Raw genomic sequence first — 19,357 nt, 5'->3', positions numbered from 1 at the left:
ATAGGTGTAATAAAAGTTCCCGAATAAAAAACCTAGATGCACATCACTGACATTCCCACAAGCCCAGGATGGTGGGTGGATCCATGTTTAACCATACCTCCTGCTACATCCTCACACGTGGCCCTCACTCCCAGCTCTGCAGAGCCTGTATGTTCTAGAATGTGCCTCACTCATCCACACCTCATTGCCCTCGAACATCTGTTACCCCCACCTGGAATGTGTTCTCCCCAATCCTCTGTCCCATACCTGGCGCAACAGGTATCTATCTCAATCAATTCTACCTATTCCATCTAAACTAGTCCCACCCTGTGAGGCCCTCTTGATTCCCCTGGATCTTGTCACATGATTCAGTGCTTCTGTGTCTCTTGCCCACCATATTTTATCTCCATAATCTGAGCACCCAAATGCACACAGGAGCACTGAATATGTCTGAAGAATGGAGGCACAATGAAAAATCTCCCCTGAGAAGACGGATATATCTTCCTCATATTTTAAAATCAGGAAGTATCCCATAAAAGATCCGATTTACTCTTTCTCTTGAAGATGGGAAGCATGGACAAGACTGGGTCCAAGATCCTTCATAGCAACTACGAGCTGAAACTCAGGAGTGTCCCCCTCCAGGTGACCACATACTGAAGGCTGCCCTCCTATGTCCATTATCTGCATAAGCTAAGGCACAGCAAGGACACAAAATTGCTCCAATGGATTTCCAGAGAGTGCAGAAGTGACCAATAAAGGATAGTAATCAACACCCCCAACAAATACTGTACCACCTACTGGAGCATCCCCTTTGCAGGGCCAACACTGCCTTTTCCAGAAGGCACAGCCACACCTGCTGTCATGGCCTCTGCAGTCCTGTCCCATTTACTACTGAGTTTCTCAAAAAATCATATGTTCCCATCCAGTAGGTCATTGTTCAATAGCCCCAAAATGACCCAAGCTATTTTTCCAACATAGTAAAGAATGTGAGTTGATTTTCTCAGGAAGAAATTACCCATAGCAGAACCACTCAGCAGGCTCAGGTGTAGCACTGGGTGGTATTAGCGTGTCTCAGAAATGCACTGCCTGATACCTTTTTTATAGGCAACAAAAATAAGGCAGCCAAAGTGAAAAAATAAGATGGGTTTCACTCTCACCTCCATGATTGCAAGACATCGGTACTGTCTGCTGGAGAAATCTTTAAAGTGCCTGAGGTAGGTCAGGGGTGTTTTTTACAAAATATCTGTGTGATATTCTTACTGCAAGACAAGCTAATGCTGCAGAGCAACTGAGGGAAAGGAAAAATCTTGATTCATGTTCTCTTGGAATGCAGTTTGCTGTAATTGTTTCCTCATGTAATTACATATATTACTGATGTAATTACAAATAATACATGTATTTGATTTGTGCAATTACAGAACAGTATATAATTTTTAAATATGGTGTATTTCTTTCTCCCCAAGATCTCTTTGTGAAGGAAATGATTTATCATTTCTAAAAATATGCCCCTGTGTATTATGTTTTAATAAAGCAAAAATTAGTAAATATTTGCCTTTCTTTTATACTTCAACAAAATAAACTTTGTCATGAAAATTTGGGTATAAAAAGGCTCATTATATGCCTGGAAAAACTGCTTGCACTAGGCTAATTCTACTTACTGGAGAAAAGCCAATCAAACAGTATGATTCTCAAGAAAGGTAATTACAGAAGACCTACTACGTTCATGGCACCATCCAGGGAGATACACATGAAGGTGTGAGGTAGAAAAAGTAACCCTTCGTGAACTGGTGAAAAACTACCTGGTCTGGAGAGGAAGAGGCAGATGATAAAGCCAGGTCCTGTCCCTTATCAGCTGTGTCCTTGAGCTATAAACTGAACCTACCAGATCTTCCAGCAAATGTTGGTGATATACCACCGCACTCATCTCATAGTGGTGAGGACCAAGTTAAACAACGTACGTGCCAGGCCTCGTCCAGTCTTACGTAGTGAGCACACACATCAAGTGGTGGGTGGGTTCTGCTGTAACAGCACAAATCTGTGTCACTAGTGTGTGTGTGTGTGTGTGTATGTGTGTGTGTGTTTCCTTTTCCAACCTCGCAGTTTTTCTGCCACACATCTATAACACTGTGATCTCTTAGTTCCATTTTTGGAGAAGGTAAAATGACAACAGTGTGGACTTATTAAAAGGAGGAGAATTGTGAAGGGGTGGAATATGTGGACATCCCTGAGGTATGGAGTGATGCATAGAATCTTAAATGGTAATGACCTGAAAATAATTGCTCGATAATTCTTGTCTAACAAGTGACCCATATTTGGGTTCTGTTGGATCCAGGTAACAGAATAATTTAAAAACTTAACCAACATTTAAACTTAGGAGATTTCCCATAAATGGTTGTATATACACCTGCTCTGGAAAATAGAAAGCATGGGCAAGACTGGGCCCAAGATGTCTCATACCAACAACTAACTTAAACCAAGGAATGTTACTCTCCAGGTGACCATACCCAGAAGGTGGCCCTCCTAGTGCTCATTATCTCCATGATCGAAGGCACTCCTAGGACACAGAATCTCTCAAATGCATCTCCAACAGTACAGAAGTGACCGGTGAAGGGCTGTGGTCAAGCAGTCCAAACAAATACTCTGCCATGTGCTGAGTGGGGCCAGCACTGCCTTTTTCAGAAGCCATAAGCACATTGGCTATTATGAACCCAAGGGTCTTCAAACACCTGAAGCTGACTTAGCTCCAAGGAAGGGAGAAACTAGAAGAAAGTTCTCACCGTGGTGGTGCAATGGAATGCCCTGCCTCCCTAAAGATGCAGGCAGACATGTCTTATCTTCATGTTTAATCTCATGTTTAAGAGGGAAAGAGACCATAGTCAGTCTGAGATGTCCTAAAGGTCCTCCACTTAGACATTTATATTAATCAGCTTTCCCATCACTGGGACAAAATACTCAACAACTGAAATTTGAGGTTTTATTTTTGGCTCACAGTTTCAGTGAGTTCAGCCCATGGTTTGTTGGCTCCAAAGCAGAAATGGCATGGCAGAATGGCATGGTAGAGGAAAGCTGTTCACATGGTATTCAGAAAGCACAGAGAGAAGAGAGGAGCCAGAGATAAGAATATTCTCTTCCAAGTAATGTCCCTGTGACCTGTTCATTTTGACTAGATCCTATCTCTGTGAGACTTTTGGAGGACATTTAAGATCTAAACACCATTCAAAATATGCATCTAATCTTGGCTCCTCAATGAGGTAAAAGATAGCATAGCCTCCATGGCATAAGAACAGAAAGCTTCTAACAAGAAAAGTTAATTAAAGAATGTGAAAGGGAAGGGGAGGGAAGGGGAGGGAAGGGGAGGGAAGGGAAGGGAAGGGAAGGGAAGGGAAGGGAAGGGAAAGGAAGGAAAAAAAATTTTAAATCCTTCCTGATCAGAAAACTGAGTTTCAGAAAGTTTTAGTCACTCCTCTGAGAGTTGATTCCAGGTGTTCTGAATTCAGATGGGAATTAAGAAAACATGCAACTTAGTTTCTAACTACTTCAATTTTTCCATCAAAAAATTTTAAACCAAGAATTTTAAGACTAGTGAGACCAGGAGGCCTCACAACTCACAACTCACAACTGCCCTGAAGACAGAGGAGAGGAACCAGCTCAAATAATTCCACCAGGCTCCTGCCTCAGGTGAGGTCCTGAGTTCCATTCCCAGTACAAAAAAAAATCCCACCAGATATAACCACCCACCTGCATAAGCCAGCAGTAGAATCTTTTTATAGTAACATCTGGATTAAAGCATCACACATTTCATTCTGCTGTCATTCTTCATCATGAAAACTATTCCATCAGATACCAAAACTGTTCAGAAAAAGCCTCTGTTTCATGTTCAAGTTTAAACACAGGCTTAAAGATTAAGCACATAAGTGTACAACTACATTCTACAAGTTAAGAAAAAAAGACTGAAAGGAAACATACCAAAATACAAGTATAAAAATGCCTAACTCTATGTAGTTGAATCACAGACAGATGGCATTTTTATGTCCTTACTTTTTTCTCTAGTACCTTTGTTTTCTTAAATGAGCTTGTATGAGTTGTTTAAATTAAACTCTAATGAGATAAGAAAAATAAAATATATACGTTAACCTCAGGAAAATAAGGGAGCTGAATAAATCACCCTGTCCTTTTCTGAACCCACAGATCTACACCAATGTAGCTTCTCCGTCACCTTATAGACTAGATGAGGTTCCCCAGTGCATTACCATCCCCAATATACACCTCAATCTGAGTGGAAAGGTCTTCTGCACTAGCAGATACCTAGTAAACATCTGTTAGGTGAGTGGATTCATAGTATATTCTATTTCCCTTCACCTATTCTTTCTCTAGGTCTGTCAATTTAGAGGACGATACTCGGGTGAATGATATTTCCAGGAAGAGACCATACAATTAATTACCCTTATAACCTCAAAAATCATATTTGAAATCAAATCTGCACAAGTGACAAGTAGAGGATATAAAAAATGGCACTCTCCTTAGCCTCTTAATTATATACTGTATCTCAAACTTCTCCCAAGCTCTGAAAATGTCCCATGTAACATTCTACACTTGGCTTTCAATTCCAAAGCCTGAAATGGAGATTGTATTACTTAAACATTTTTCTGATATTTTTTACTTACTTGTTCCCCATTTTTACCCTTTAATTTGGTTTTATCTACTCCCTCATTCTCTCTTATGCCATTACGTACTGACCACAAAAATTTAGAGGAAGCCCCACAATTATTTAAATCCAGATACCTTCACTGTGCTGGTGTATATTTAGTGGCAAACATACAAATACAGAGCAGAGGCCTATTGAAGTGACACAGACAGAGCTGCCACTCGGACTTTCCTCTTCACGAAGACAGGCATCTTGAGCTACACACTGGAGACCAATAGGTATAGCATGATGGAAATTTTGTTTTACAAGTGTGTGTGTGTTTGAATATAGGTTCACATACCCACATACTCACAGGAAAAAGTCAGTCACAAAGGATATACACAGAATAGAAAATAATAATTAGCCCTTCATGGGATAAAGTAGAAAAGCCAGTGGACTAAGGAGACAGAAATTCCACTTCTTATTTCATATAAATCAGATAAATAAGATGATGGAATTACGAAGGAATTATTATTTTTATGTTTTACCTTTTTCTCAAATAAAAAGTATGTAAATGAGGGCATATGTCTGCATAAAGTTTAGTTCCCTGACTTCAACATAAAAACAAGCAAATGTAGGGCCGGGAATTTAGCTCAGCGGCACCACACCTGCCTCCCAAACACAAGGACCTGAGTACGATCCCCAGTACCAAAAAGAAAAAGAAAAAGAAAAAAAGACATGTGTTGAAAAGCAACAGTGGAATCAAATGGCCTAAAATAGACCCTTGGGGAATCCACACATAAGCCCTTGCCTGCCAGAGCCACTGGTCACCTCTATGTCCACACTAGGCTCTTGTCACCACTCTATTACTCTTACCTCTCTTGTCTCCTGTTCTCCTTCTTCCTCCTCCAGCATCCCCTTAGAATTGATTCTCCAGGGCCGGGGATTTAGCTCAGTGGTTCCGCAGCCTGCCTCACAAGTGCAAGGTCCCGAGTTCGATCCCCAGTACCAAAAAAAAAAGAAAAAAAGAATTCATTCTCCAAAGCTTCTCCCCTGGTCCAGATGCCCCAAAGAGGACACTCTGGGTTGCCGGTAGTGGAAAATGTAACTCCAACTGACTTAGACACTAAAAAGGTTTTTTGCTGCTCACTTCTGGGAGGTCTGCAAATTGTGAGGGCTTCTAAAACCAATAAATTTCATTTTTTCTGTCTCTGTTCCTCCTGCTGTGGGTCAGCACCAACCTTAGGTAGGCCCCTTCCCTATTTACACAGATCCAATGTGGTTCTAGGAGTCATGTTGTACAGTATTTCATCCAGAGGAAGAGAGAGGCCTGGTTTCTCCTGGTCTCCTTATTGGCCCAGACAGGGCCACATGTCCATTTATCTCCCCAACTGCTGTGCCCAGGAAAATGCACGGGCTGATTGGTTCAAATGCCCTGACCTAAGCCAATCAGAGTGGCCAGGGAACATGTATTAACCCTGATTTAAACCAGCTCACAGACTGGGGAAGGAGTGGGTGGCGGTGAGATGCCTCTCTAGGAAAGGAGAATTTAAAAAATCAGGTGCACTGGGGAGGAGGAAAGGGAGAATCAGCGCTAGCAGACACCAGCAGAAACGGTGCCCACACGCGCTCAGGTCCTACACGAAGAACCTTAGATTTCTCTTTCCTCTCATCGTCTGCTCATTCCTAAAATAAGGGCAAATCCATTTCCTTAACTGTCACAACATCGGTGTGCCCACAGCTGCTCCTATCTCAAAGTCACAATCCTTTACTCAAACAATTCAAGTTGTGCTCTTCACATACATCTCCAATTTGGGGCTTGCCCTCTTGAAGCCATCTGTTCACCAGCCACGACAGTAATCATTTTAAAAGTAAAGTGCATTGTGTCACTCACCTATTTCGAACCTGTCCATGGCTTCCCACAGCCCTCAGACTCGTTGGTGTTTCCCAGTAGCAGAGACCTGGGCAGGCTGGCCTTTCCTAGGTCTCCAGCCAGTCTCCTCCCACGCCCACTTCACACCCCCTCGCCAGCCTCACCTGCTCCCAGAGGCTCCCTGAATTCGCCAGGCTGTGTCACGTAGCACCATAGCTATGTCTGTTTCTAATTCTCTTGCCCTTCAAAATGACCAACTCCTATTCCTACTTCAAAATCCAGATCCCCTAACCCAACTCATCCCCAGAAGAAAGGATTAATCCCTTATTTGTGTCACTTCTGCATCTAGAGCATTCTCAATGTGAAGACGTGCTACCACGGGCTTCACTTGTTTTCCATCTCCTCTTATTCTAGACCATAAATACGTTAATTTTATTTCTACCTGTACCGAGCACAGGTTAAACCCTAATTAACAAATGGAAGAAATGAGAGTTTGAAACAAGGATAGCGACATAGGATAAATATACAAAGACACGGAAGTTAATAATAGAAGTCAAATTCAGATAACGTGGCCCTCGTGAATGTCATGTCTTAGTTGCTGTCCTCATCACTGGGACAGAATATCTGACACGATTTGAAGGAGGATGGATTTATGTTGTGTTTTTGTTTGACTTTTCTCCTTTCATTTTTTTATTAGTACATGTTGGGGTCACATAATGATTATATCTCCTGGGCGAGGTAGTACACATACACGTCTCCTCTCTCTTTCCACCCCTTTCCCTTCTCCCTCCTCTCCCCCTCCAACTCTTGATCCCCTTCCCATTTGAAAAAGATCTATCTCCCTACCTCCTACTATCTTTTATTTTGCTCTTTATATTTGGAGTTTCATATGTAAGAGAAACTATGTGATACTTAAGCTTGTGTATCTGACTTACTTTACTTAACATTATGGTCTCAAAGTGCATCCATTTTCCTACAAATGATGGAAGTTTACCCTTCTTTATGGCAGAATAATACTCCATTGTGTACAAATACCACATTTTCTTTACCTATTCATCTGCTAACAGACATATAGGCTGCTTCCAATATTTAGCTATTAAGAATTGTGCTATAGGACAAGCTTATTTTGGCTCACAGTTTCAGAGGTCTCAGTCCATGTATGGTCAGCCAGCTCCCAAGCAGAAATGGCATGGTAGAGGACCCTGGCAGAGAAAAGCTGCTCACATCATGGTAACCAACAGAGAGAGAAGGGAGGACTTAGGGAGGGAGATCTGCCCTCCCAGGTCACATCCCCAGTGATCCACCTCTAGCCAGGTCCCACTTCCTTACAGTAGTACATTTAGCTACTGAGCCCATCAACAAATGAATCCACTGATGAATATAGTGCTCCGTGATCCAATCACTCTCCAGACACATGAGGCTTTGGGAAGACATTTTTTATCTAAACCATAACACTTGATAAAAGACACATCCCAAGGTACCTCTCTTTGGGCATGTGGCTCTGTTTTGCTTAAGGAGTTGTATAAAAAAAAATTAGAGCAATCAGTTAATGTAGTTTCAATGAAACTGAATTTCCAAACAGGCCAGCAACAAGCTCAGCACAGAAAGGACAAGGGGGTGAATAAATTAAACCAAGTACACAGGGTTCTGAGCCTCAGCAGTGAAGCCAGCCTTGAAGAATCAGGATGTTGGTAGAGAAACTTCTAGAGATGGCTCTACCCTTTCCCTGAGAGAGCACTGCAGAAAAGATGTCCCACTTCTACATCCTGCATCTTTGGGAGAGGAAAACACCAAACTGCTATGGTCATTAGTACTCTCCTATAGAAAAGGTGTCCTTGAAACTGCTTAAGTCCCTTTACAACCCTAAGATGATTTCTCAGGCCTCAGACATCAGCAGCTTGAGCCCCTGTCACAAAACATTCATATATGACATATGAGCCAAGCCACTCGGGAGGCTCCTCTCCACAAAAATAATTCCTGTCCTCACTACCCCTCCATGTTAGCACTTTGAAACCTGTTCATCATTCCACCAGGGCTTCTGTACTCACTCTCCACACCACCCCCAAGCAACACTGAATTTTACTGAGCTTCAGGGAGGTGCAGGTGGTGCTGTGGGGCCCCCATCAGAGAGTGACCTGTCCCGGGGCTTCTCTGCCTCCCCTGATATTAGGCAAGTAAAGGTTTCATTTCCTGATCGGCTTTGAGGTCTCCAGTCTGCAAGTAAGAACACTTGTACTTAACAGAGCCTCTCTGAGCTGAAGCCTCAGAGAATCCTTAGCAATGTGTACTATGCAGATCAGGAAACTGAGACTCGAATGAGGGAGATGAGTTCTGTGGTTTCCCAGAAGATTGATGGTGGAAGGAGAGTGGAATCCAGGGCTCTGAGCTCAAGAAGTTCAAATCACAGATAGGTGGAGAGATGAACAGATGGACAAATGGCTGGATGGGAAGAAGGGATAGAAAGATTTAGAAGGCAACTAAGTGGCATCTTGCATAAAAAGGTGAATCAACATCCTCCCAAAGCTATGCTATCTCATGGTTCCAAAATGTGTCCTGAGAATCCACCCAGCCACCTCAGAATACCCTGCCATGCTTTCCTTCAGAGAGAGAATGGGTGGCTCGAGGTCCATGTCAACTTGGACGAAGGAGTGAAAACCGAGCCTGTGCACTCTATACATCAAGTATACCAGGTTCCCTATCAGCCCCTCTCTGGTCCCTGGCCATGCAATGGGAAAAGGTGCTAAAACTTGATGTTCACGGGGTGATCTAGAGACACGTGCCACAAGGGCTTTCCTCTCTGAGGCGCAATGAAGGCTCGCTATTGGTACACCACAGGGATCAGCTCTTTGGTCAGAATTTCTACAGAGGCCGGGGGGTGAATGACTCACAGAAATCTCCTACACCTTTGTTCATACATCCAACACATATTGAATGCCTACCGCATGCCAGGCACAGCTTTAAGCCCTCGGAACACAATAAATAAACAAACAAACAAACAGACAAACCACAAATCCCCCACCTCCTGACCTCTAGAGTTAATCTCAATGGGGAGTGAAAACAGACTATTAGCAAGAAATATAAGAAAATTCATAGTATAGGTGAGAAGTGCTAAGGAAAAAGAAACAAGCAGAGACTTAACTGACCCTTCTCATGAGCCACCCCTAAGATGAAACGTGGACGGAAGGGAGTGGGCACTTTGCATTACTAAGGGAGGTATCAAGAGAGAGCTCACTAATTCGCCTGGCCTACTCAGCCCTGGCTTATTCCAGCTCTGACCAACAATGCCCACTGGCTACTTTCAGCACCACCTTTCCCTTTCAAGAGGCTTGCTTTGGATGCTAGGGTCGTCTTACCAAGAAGCATGTTTTTAAGACAACAAGGAAGTGAGGGACCTGCATGCAGGGATCTGGAGGAACAAGAGCAGGGGCATGAAGTAGAACAAAGAGCCCCAAGGCAGCTGTGTGCCCGACATGTGTGAGGAAAAGAAAGGCACAGGGATTGGAGCTCGAGGGGGAATGGTAGACCATGAGGATTATGTGATCATGAGGCTCCATGGGTCCTTACAATGAAGGCTGTGGCTTCACTGAGCAAGATAGAGGAACTTGAAGGATTCTAAACAGAGGAGGTGTGGAACTCAATTCTGATTTTAAATGGGCCACTCTGAGCGCCATCATGATAGTAGCTTCTAGTGAGACAAAACCAGAAGAGGGCTGACCGATTCAGAAGTTCTCATGACAATCCCAGAGGGAGAAGAGGGCCGCTTGGTCAGGAGGCAGCAATGGGAGCGATGAGAGGGGGTTCACTGGGATTGTGTTCTGAAGACAGCACAGACGCTTGCTGAAAAGTTCGATGCCAGGTGTGGAGAAGTAGGGGAGGTAGGAGGACTGCTGTGGTCTGGACAGAAAGGTACAAGTGTGGAGCTGCCATGGACAGACAAAAGACTGAGGGTGGAGCAGTTCTAGAAGCTCAGGAGCTCAACTTCAGATAAGTAGAGTATGAGCTGTGTCTTATATGAAAAAGAGGAAATGTCATGCAGTTAGATATGGTGTTAAGGAGCTCTAGAGAGAGAGATTTGCCCTAGATATACAAATTAGGGAGTCAACAGCATGGAGGTCTTCAATGCCATGTTTACCAACAAAGAACATCTGGAAAAATTACATAGCAGCTGCTTATCATTCCATCTACTCCATCCTGTACATGCTCCCATTAAAGCTTCCTAGAACTTCATATCACTGAGCCAGACCTCACTAGAAGACCTGAGAGTCAAAGCTACAAGGCACTCAAGAATTATGAGCACCTCCTGAAACAATTCCACTCCATGACATTCCAAGGACTTCCTGAGGGCTTGCGTTAAAAACAAGCAGCTGGTTAGGGAAAGCACCAGACATGGAGTCAGAAAGTCTAGAAGCAGAATCTTGGCTCTGCCAACAGTGTGACTCTTTGGCTGTGTGAACTTAAGACATGTCACTCAACTTCTTTGAGCTATAGTTCCCTCACACATAAAAGGGTAATAATAACATCTGCCTCGTAGATTTCTGGTTAAGTACCGTGTCAGTTTTTCACTGGTACAACAAGATACCTGAGAAAGTCAACTTAGAAAAGGAAAGATTTTTTTTGGCTCATCGTTTTAGAGGTTTAAGTCCATGGTTAGCTGGCTCCATTGCTTTGGTCCTGAGGTGAGACAGGACATCATCAGACAGAAGGGTGTGGTGAAGGAAATCTGCTCACCTCATAGTGGCTGGGAAGCAGAGTAACAAATGAAAGGCCAGGGACAAGATAGACCCCTCAAGGACACACCACCTCACCCCCAGTGACTTTCGTCCTCCAACTAGGCTCTGCCTCCTAAGCTTTCCTCCACCTTCCAGTAACACCATCAGCTGGAGACTAAACCTTTAGGGATTATTTAAGATCCAAACTATAACAACAGCAAGTGACAAAATAAACAGCCTAGAACAGAACATGGGAAAAGCAAATGCTCAGCAAATATCAGCAAAAAATTACCATGTTGTTGTTATTATTATTCACATCTGACTTAGTTAGTTTGGAATCCCCTAGAGGTCCTTCATAACACAAGGATTAAAAAACACAGTTTATTTAGAAAGTGGTCCTGGGAGATACTGGTTAAGGAGAAGAGAAGTAATACATGGAGGAAAAGAAGTAGACAGAACTTCACTAAAGCCTGATCCCACTGGAGTGCTTTGGGACCCCTCAGTGTTATACCACTTATGGGGCGAGGGAGCCCAGGTGTTACACACCAACTCCTACTGCCCCAGGGTGAGCTCTGAGGTGGGCAGAGAGAGTAGTGCAGGCCTTTGGGGCTTTGGGGAAGAGCTGCAGCTGGAAGTCCAGGGCTCATCGGGGGCCAGCCTTGTATATGGCATCTGCTACAGCACTGTCACTACAGTGGCTTTGAGGTCTCACACTGGGACAATGTACCTGACTGCTCTGAGCCTCAGTTTTCCATCTATAAAATGGCAGGAATTACATCTCCTTCTCAGAGTTGGCTTGAGGACGTCACAAAATCCTGTTTGTCACAGCACTCGGCATGACGCCTGCCACAGAGAATTTCATTCACCTTTCTGCCTTCCCCTCCCTCCCGTCCTCCTTTCCCACAGAAAAAGGAATGTTGGCTTCCTCACAGGCCCTTTCAGAGGTGCCTTTTCTGGTTTATGATGTTGTTCTCTGGCTCCAGAGCCACCTTCCCCGGAATATACTCAAGGCATTGATAATGATCTCTGTAAATATTCCTTTCTGATGGAGGAAGTGGAGGTGCTTGGGAGCGAGAAAAGCAATTTGTGTCCCCACTTCATGTTTAACTCTGTTGCTGCGGTTTAGCAACCACCAAGTCAAGACCCCTGATCTCCAGAGCAAATAGGTCAAGATGGAGCACGGCTACGGCATGGGCATGGTGCTGACAGAGCCATCGAGAAAGGAGCCCATCCCTCCTGTCCTCCCCTGGCACAAAAGGAGCCCCAAAGACCCACAGGAAACCACTTGCCTGGTGCAGCCCACCAACCCATACAGCCACACAGGCCCAGGCTGGAGACAGGCACTTATGTGTGAGCGAGAAGCCCCCAGAATACCAACGAGAAGGGCCGTCTGTGTGCCAGGAAACCCCACAACGGCCATTTGTTTGGTGTCCTGGGAAAACTGAGCACCGACTGAGGCCGCACAGAGACACCCAGCAGCCAGAATGAATCAGAAAGAAGGTGACCACACTTGGGCCTGACCAGGCTTGGTACCAATACACAAATGAGACTGGTTGATTAATAATTACTCTATTTCGAGTTAGCACCCATCCCAATGAAGGACACCCTGCCACTCTCAGAGGCACCCACTGGCACGGAGAAGTCATAAGAAAAATAAAATTAGGGGATTTCTGCATACAGGACTGTGCTCAGAATCATACATAGGGCATCCCATTGAGTTTTCTTAATACCCTGGAGAGCAGCACTGTTATCCCCATTTTGCTAGTAAGAGAACTGGAGCTCAAAGAACTTAACAATATTTTGATCGTGGTGATAAATCCAGTCAATAGGTGAGCTCACACTCACTCATCCACCAAGTGTGCCTCACAGGAATAATATTTTGTTGATCTACAGTGTCTCCATACCCAGGATTTAATGTGATACAAAATGTAATAATTATGTTTCAAAGCCAGGAAAGCGGTCACCTTTGGCACAGTAGGAGAGGTGACACCTGGGGACTTTAGAAAAGTGGTCTTCTTTTGCTTCCTGGCCTTGGTGGTAGTTTCAAAAGAGAGTTACCTCGTGGTGACAATTCACCAAAACGGATGGACACTTAGTGACCAGTTTATTTTCTATACACGTGTGATACTAATGAAGGGAGCAAAAAATCATGGCTCTGGCCAACTGCCCACTTTATAAAGTTTTATTACAATACATCCATACCTGTTTTTTAATGCACTGTCCACAGCTACTAATCTGACCCTGTGTAGCAAAATTTTGTTGACTGTTCACAGAACGTAACTTGATTTGGGCACAGAAACATGGAAATGAGTCTGCAAACTTTAAGCACACATCAAATGACATGAAGAAGAAAGAGCTTCATGTTACCTTGACATGTTCATGGAGAAACTTGTAAGTCACTGTTATAAAAACATATGTAGCCAGTTGTGGTGGCGCACAGTTGTACCCCAGATATCTGGGAGGCTGAGGCAAGAGAATCCCAAGTTCAAGGCCAGCCTGGGCAACTTAGAAAGATCCTGTCTCAAAAAAAAATTTTTTTTTAAGTCTGGGAATGTAGTTCAGAACTCCCGGGTTCAATCTTCAGTGCCACATAAAAAAGTCAAAAACATAATTCAACAAGAAGATAAATAAAAACTGAAGATAAACAACACAATTCGGACCAAAGGGAAGACGGGTATTACTGCAAACACCCACTGCGGCCCCTTACTAAGACTGGACTACAACTTGCACTCAGATTCCTGGACGCTGAAGTAAAACTGAGACACACGCAGCCCAAAAGGTCCCGGAGTCTGGACACCAAGCCAAGCTTCACATAGCCCCTCCACAGTCCAGAGAACATCTAAGCCCAAGCGCACACTGAAAGCTGGCTGCTCTTGATAAAAAGCACCTTTACCCCATTTTTCACACAAAAAAGCAACTCATTTTTTGCTCTGTTGGGCAAAAACTCCCTCAGGAGCCTACCTCTCGCCAAGTGCCATGTGGCAGTGCCCATTCCCATCTGGGCAGCCTGGCACAGACCTCAGCAAGCTGAGCAGAGGGCCCCAGGAGGGTCCTTCGATCATGGCTCCATCACAATGACCTACTTGGGATTAGAACAGCATTTGAGAGTATAACTGTGCTTTATGGGTCATAAATATTGCACAGATGTTCCTTATTTACACAGACTCGGTAGATTATTATTGCGACATTATCATGCTAATATGGTGATTCCTGCTTTCCAAACTGGAGGGCAGGAAGCAGGGAGATGTAATTAAACAAGCATGGTGCACATTTTGGGGGGTTGTTCAATAAAACAAGACAAAACAAAAACATATACTAAAACTCTTACTCAATTCTATTCCACAAACTGACACTTGATGGCAGGAGCTAAACTTTTCACAATATCATTTGTAGGGATGGGAGGGAAATAATTCATAAGAACAGTAGTAAGAGCTGGCACTGAAGGCAAGCTTACTATGTGCTTTATACACATACCAGCTCTCTTAATCCTCAGGACAACCTTAGAAGGTGGGTCTTTTCATTATGCCCCTTTGATAGATGAGGAAACAAAAGCAGAGGTCAGAAATCTTTTAGTGGCAAAGCCAGCAACTGACTCCAAAGCCTTTGTTCTGTTTACAACCATACAACAAGAAAGCAACTCAGAAGATAACAGCTTTCTGCAGAAGCAAAATCTATTTTGTGCTGTCCATCCGGGGTCAGAAGCATACATCAAGCAATGTCTCAAAACAATCTCAGCAGTCCCTGGAAAACACAACTTCGCCTCCAATCTCCAGAGGCTACAAGGAGTCAAGGCTGAAGGATCTGGTCTGGGGCTTCCTGGCTCCTCTCTTCCTCCTTATCCCTCCTACTCCTCCAGTTCAGCCCTCCATGGCTCCAACCCCACTAGAGAGCTTGGCTTCTCATGACAACCTGCTGGGCACTAGCTCAGCCCAGGCAGTTCTCCCACCCTCGCCTTGGCTCATCACTCATAGCCAAGCATCACTGCCTGACAGAACATCCTGGATCCAGACAAGGGCATTATCCCCAGAGATGGTCTCTTGCAGCAACATTAACATCCACCATTCCTGTATCGTGACAGCCAGCACGCCCATATGTTTCCCCAATCCAGACAGTAAGCGCCTTGGGGACAGGACTGATCCTCTAGGTCTTCCCTGACAGTGCAGCTCCTGGTTTCCAGAGAGGAAATTCAGCAAGTGCTGGTGGACCAGAAGACCTGCCTAGGGGAGAGAACACAGATCCATCTCAGATCACACAGGGATGCTCTGCCAGGCAATCCTTATGAAAAACTGTTGTCAAACAGCATCCTCTTTGCAGTTTCTAAGTCCCAAAATAAACATTTATGGCCAACACTGGGATAGATAGAGTGCTTGCTTTATGATGTTCCATTCTACAACATAAATCTTGCTTGGACAGTCATGCTGGCCCTCCGTCCCAGGTACTGATCAAGTAAGGGTGCTCACACGGTCCATGCGGTACACCCGTGGGGTAAAGAATAAGCTGTGTGTAAGGCTGTGGCTGGTCCTGACACGTTCTGTGGACACCTCTGTGTCTCTTGCAGCGGAAAGGTGTCCTCAGGAGAAAAGCCAGTCAGCAATGTGTCTCCCAACAGGCCATCTGCCTCACACGTGTGTCCTTGTGACTGTGAGGAAAGGGAAGAGGAGAGAAGAGAAAGACAAAAACACTCCCGTTCTTCAGCCTCTTTTAGGAAATGTGTTACAAAAATTAGCGGCAAATTGAGTGTTTGAGATTTGGAATATACAAATCTTACATGCTGTAGGAGTTAAGTAGAAGGAGGTGTCTTCAGAGAGAGGAGTTTAAAATTTATGAAATCTTAATTATAGCATAAATGTTTCACTTCCTCACCCCATGAGTACCATGTAATGTATTCATGATTATTTGCCATTATTTAAAATATTAAAAACAAATTAAATGATGAATAATAAATGCAATTTTGGAAAGTCTTGCCTTAAATTCCAATGATCTTGGCTTACTGGAAATGACATTCTATACTAAGGAGAACTGAGTGTTGCTGGGGACAAAGATGAGCTGGCACAGATACAAGGACTGAGCTGGAGATCCAGCAGTCACTTCCACTCATTCGCCTAGCCTGCAAACATTTTCAGAGCACCCAGCATGGACCAGGGGCTTTCTAGGTGGTGGTCAAGATGGCGCTGCTTATATTCAAGTAGGAGAAAAGGAAAGAAGGGAGCAGGAGATGGAGGGAGAGGGAGAGAGACTGACTTTGCTAGTGTTGGTGCTATTAACTGATCAATTACCAAAGCAAGCATGGACAGAGAATACAGGAGAGATAGCTGGGATGAAGTTTTAAAGAAGAAGCATCCCAAGTACGGCAAAGAGCAAGGGCAAAGGCCCTGAAGTAGGCACAAGTTTCACTATAAAAGAAAGGAAGAGAGTCCAGTGAGGCTGAAGCAAGAGACCTTTTGATGTGAAGGGCCAAATCAGAGTTACTTTAGCTTTTGCAGGACTGACAGTTTCCATCCCGAGGACTGAAGTCCATCACTGTAATATGAAAGCAACCACAGATGACACAGAAATAAATGGCAATCAGTTGTAATATTCCAACACAGCATTTATTATAGATGTTGAAATTAAAATTTCACATAATCTTCTTTGCTACAAAATATTCTTCTTTTGATTAATTATCAACCACTGAAAGATTCTAAAGCCACTCTTCATTCAAGGGCCACAGGAAAACAGGAGGCAGGCCAGATCTGGCCCATGGAACATTGTCTGCTGCCCCCAAGGTTAAACACAATTGAGTAAATGAATGGCGGAAGAGGGGTAAAAAGACATCGGGATCCAAATAGCCTAGGCAATAAGCAATAGTCTGGACTTAGAAGTTTATTTATTCTAAGTGCAAGTGAAGCTATCTGAAACAGGGGAGGGACAAGGTCTGATTTATGCTTTTAAAAAATTACTTTGGCAGTTGTGTGGTAATTCTGATGGTGTCATCAACTTCCTTGAAAAAAATGTGTCAATAGGGAATGTATGCAGTCCTCTCGATTGAGGAGTCTGGAGCAAACCACCTTCCCATCAAAAGCTCTATGGAGCTGCTGATTTCTCTCTGAATTTGAATCACTGGAGGTTTTTATTTTTCTTCAATGTTGATTCTCAGTCCATAATTTTAAAGATTTCCTTCATCACTGAACACGGCCTTGCAGACACAGTGCTGGAGGATCCACTGCTGGGATTTCATAGGTGTCCTTTCATTTCATTTCCTTTCACAGCTCAAGTCATCTGACCAATAACCAATTGAAGCTAAGTAGTCAACACTTCCTGTACATCTGACAAGCTCCATCTTTTCCTCAAACATATTACCATCATTACTGGCATTTTCACATTTCCATTTTCACTCATTTTTGTAATATAAAACTGAAAAAATTCAATCACAGCTGTGCCAGTGTGATAGAGAAAAACTGGTCTTGTGGCTGGCTGACATCAAAGTACAGTGGCTTCAAATGGTTTTGTAAAGTCCAACTTCAATACTTGGGGGTATGGATTGATGATGAAGAAAAGTTCAGATTTGTCCTCCTAATTCTGCCTTATTTGAGGAGAAATACAGTTGAGGGATTTGACCCTTTTATACTTCCTCAGGTTGCCCCAGCCAACCCTCCTGAATTCCAACTCCCACTGTCCCATCCAAAAACTACTTTGACCTTTACATCTGCTCATGTTGTATTTCGTATCCTGGCATTCAACTTAGCCCAGCAGGCCAGCTCCACCTTAGCTCAGCTACCCCAGCAGAGAGGAAATTCCACCATATTGGTCAATCCTACAAATCCTTTACTCATGATACCTTCGGGTTCTTAAAAAGCCAATAGCTCTTAACCTCTGTGAACCTGGAAAATAGTCAAGGTTGTTTCTAAATCTTGATTCCCTCATCTGTGTTAAGAAATAGATAATGACTGCTTCCCAGGGTTATAGTGAAAGGAAGTCACATACGTATTTCAAACATTCTCCAAGACACTTGATATTTTAAAATAAATAAGTAAACAGATCAATTCTATTAGAATTTTCCATTCCCCTTTCTACCTCTTAGATAAGCATCAACTCTTTCTGTACTGGTAGAAGCAAAGCCTTTTTTTCTTTTTTTTTTTTTAAGCAATGCCTGTGTAGCAAGACTATGAAGAATGCAAAGCGGGGATTTGAGATGTGGGTCTGTGGCACACAGTCTCCAAGAGGGCCTCCCTGGTCCTTGCCTTAGGATGCTCCCATTCTTACACCCTTCCCAGTCCCCTCCCCGTCAGTGTGGGATGGACTACTGACTAGCTTCTAAGCAGCAGGACATGGTAAAGGTGACGGGAAGCCATTTCTGTGATTAGGCTATGTATGACTGTGACTTCTATCTCCCAGCAGACTGTCTCCCTTGTGGGGGAGAAAAAGCAAGCCGCTCTGCAACATAAATCTATGCAGTAAGGGACTAAGAGCAAGTTCTGGCCAACGGCCCCAAGGAGCTAAGGCCCTCAGCCCAGCAGTCCTCCATGAAAGTGAATGCTGCCAGCAACTCCATGAGCCTGGAATAGGTCTTTCCCAAGAGGACCCTTCCGAGGAGACCACAGTCCTGACCAACACCTTCCTTGCAGATTTGTGAGAGATCCTAAGGCAAAGGGCCCAGCTAAGTTTTGCTGAGACTACCGAACCACAGATGCAATTAAATGTGTGCGGCATTAGGTGGCTAACTTTGTGATAATTTGCTATGCAGCAAGAGTTAACTAATACAGGCAATCTGTCACTTCAATTTGAATTTCTCACGTCACCTTAATCTGGAAGTCACATGGTACCAACTTTCTGAACACCTCCAATGGCATTATCATAAACTTTCACAGATTTGAAAGAATAGATTAGAGATTGATTTCTTCTAAAAAAAAAAAACTACAACTCTTCCTCCAACAAAAGGCTGCCAATTGCCAAGTCTTCCTCTGTGATGCAAGTGACAAAGAGGAAAGTCAAACAATATCAGAGCTGTCTCTTTCTCAGAGGAAGAGACAATGATAGCACCTAGCCTGGCGTGCCTCGCACTAGGGATGCAGGTAGATAGTTCTGCACCACACGGATTACACTGGCATCAAGAAACAGGGGATGTCCTCTGTTATTGTCTCATTATTTGCTATCAAAATCTCTATTACACAGGAATTTTTTCCCATGCTTGTA

General features: G+C 43.8%; 1 protein-coding gene across 18 annotated transcripts in view; it reads right to left on the bottom strand.

Moving 5' to 3' along the window:
• The window catches only part of Ptprt (protein tyrosine phosphatase receptor type T), a 1,083,111-nt gene that overhangs the window by 1,044,237 nt on the left and 19,517 nt on the right, over positions 1–19,357 (bottom strand). The gene's annotated exons all lie outside the window — the stretch shown is intronic.

The sequence above is a fragment of the Heterocephalus glaber genome, unplaced genomic scaffold, assembly GCF_053883595.1.
Source record: "Heterocephalus glaber isolate CG9 unplaced genomic scaffold, H.glaber_assembly_v1.0 deba00001673, whole genome shotgun sequence".
Classification (NCBI taxonomy): Eukaryota; Metazoa; Chordata; class Mammalia; order Rodentia; family Bathyergidae; genus Heterocephalus; species Heterocephalus glaber.
Note: the sequence above shows the minus strand (reverse complement) of the source record. Positions and strands in the feature narration are given on the sequence as shown.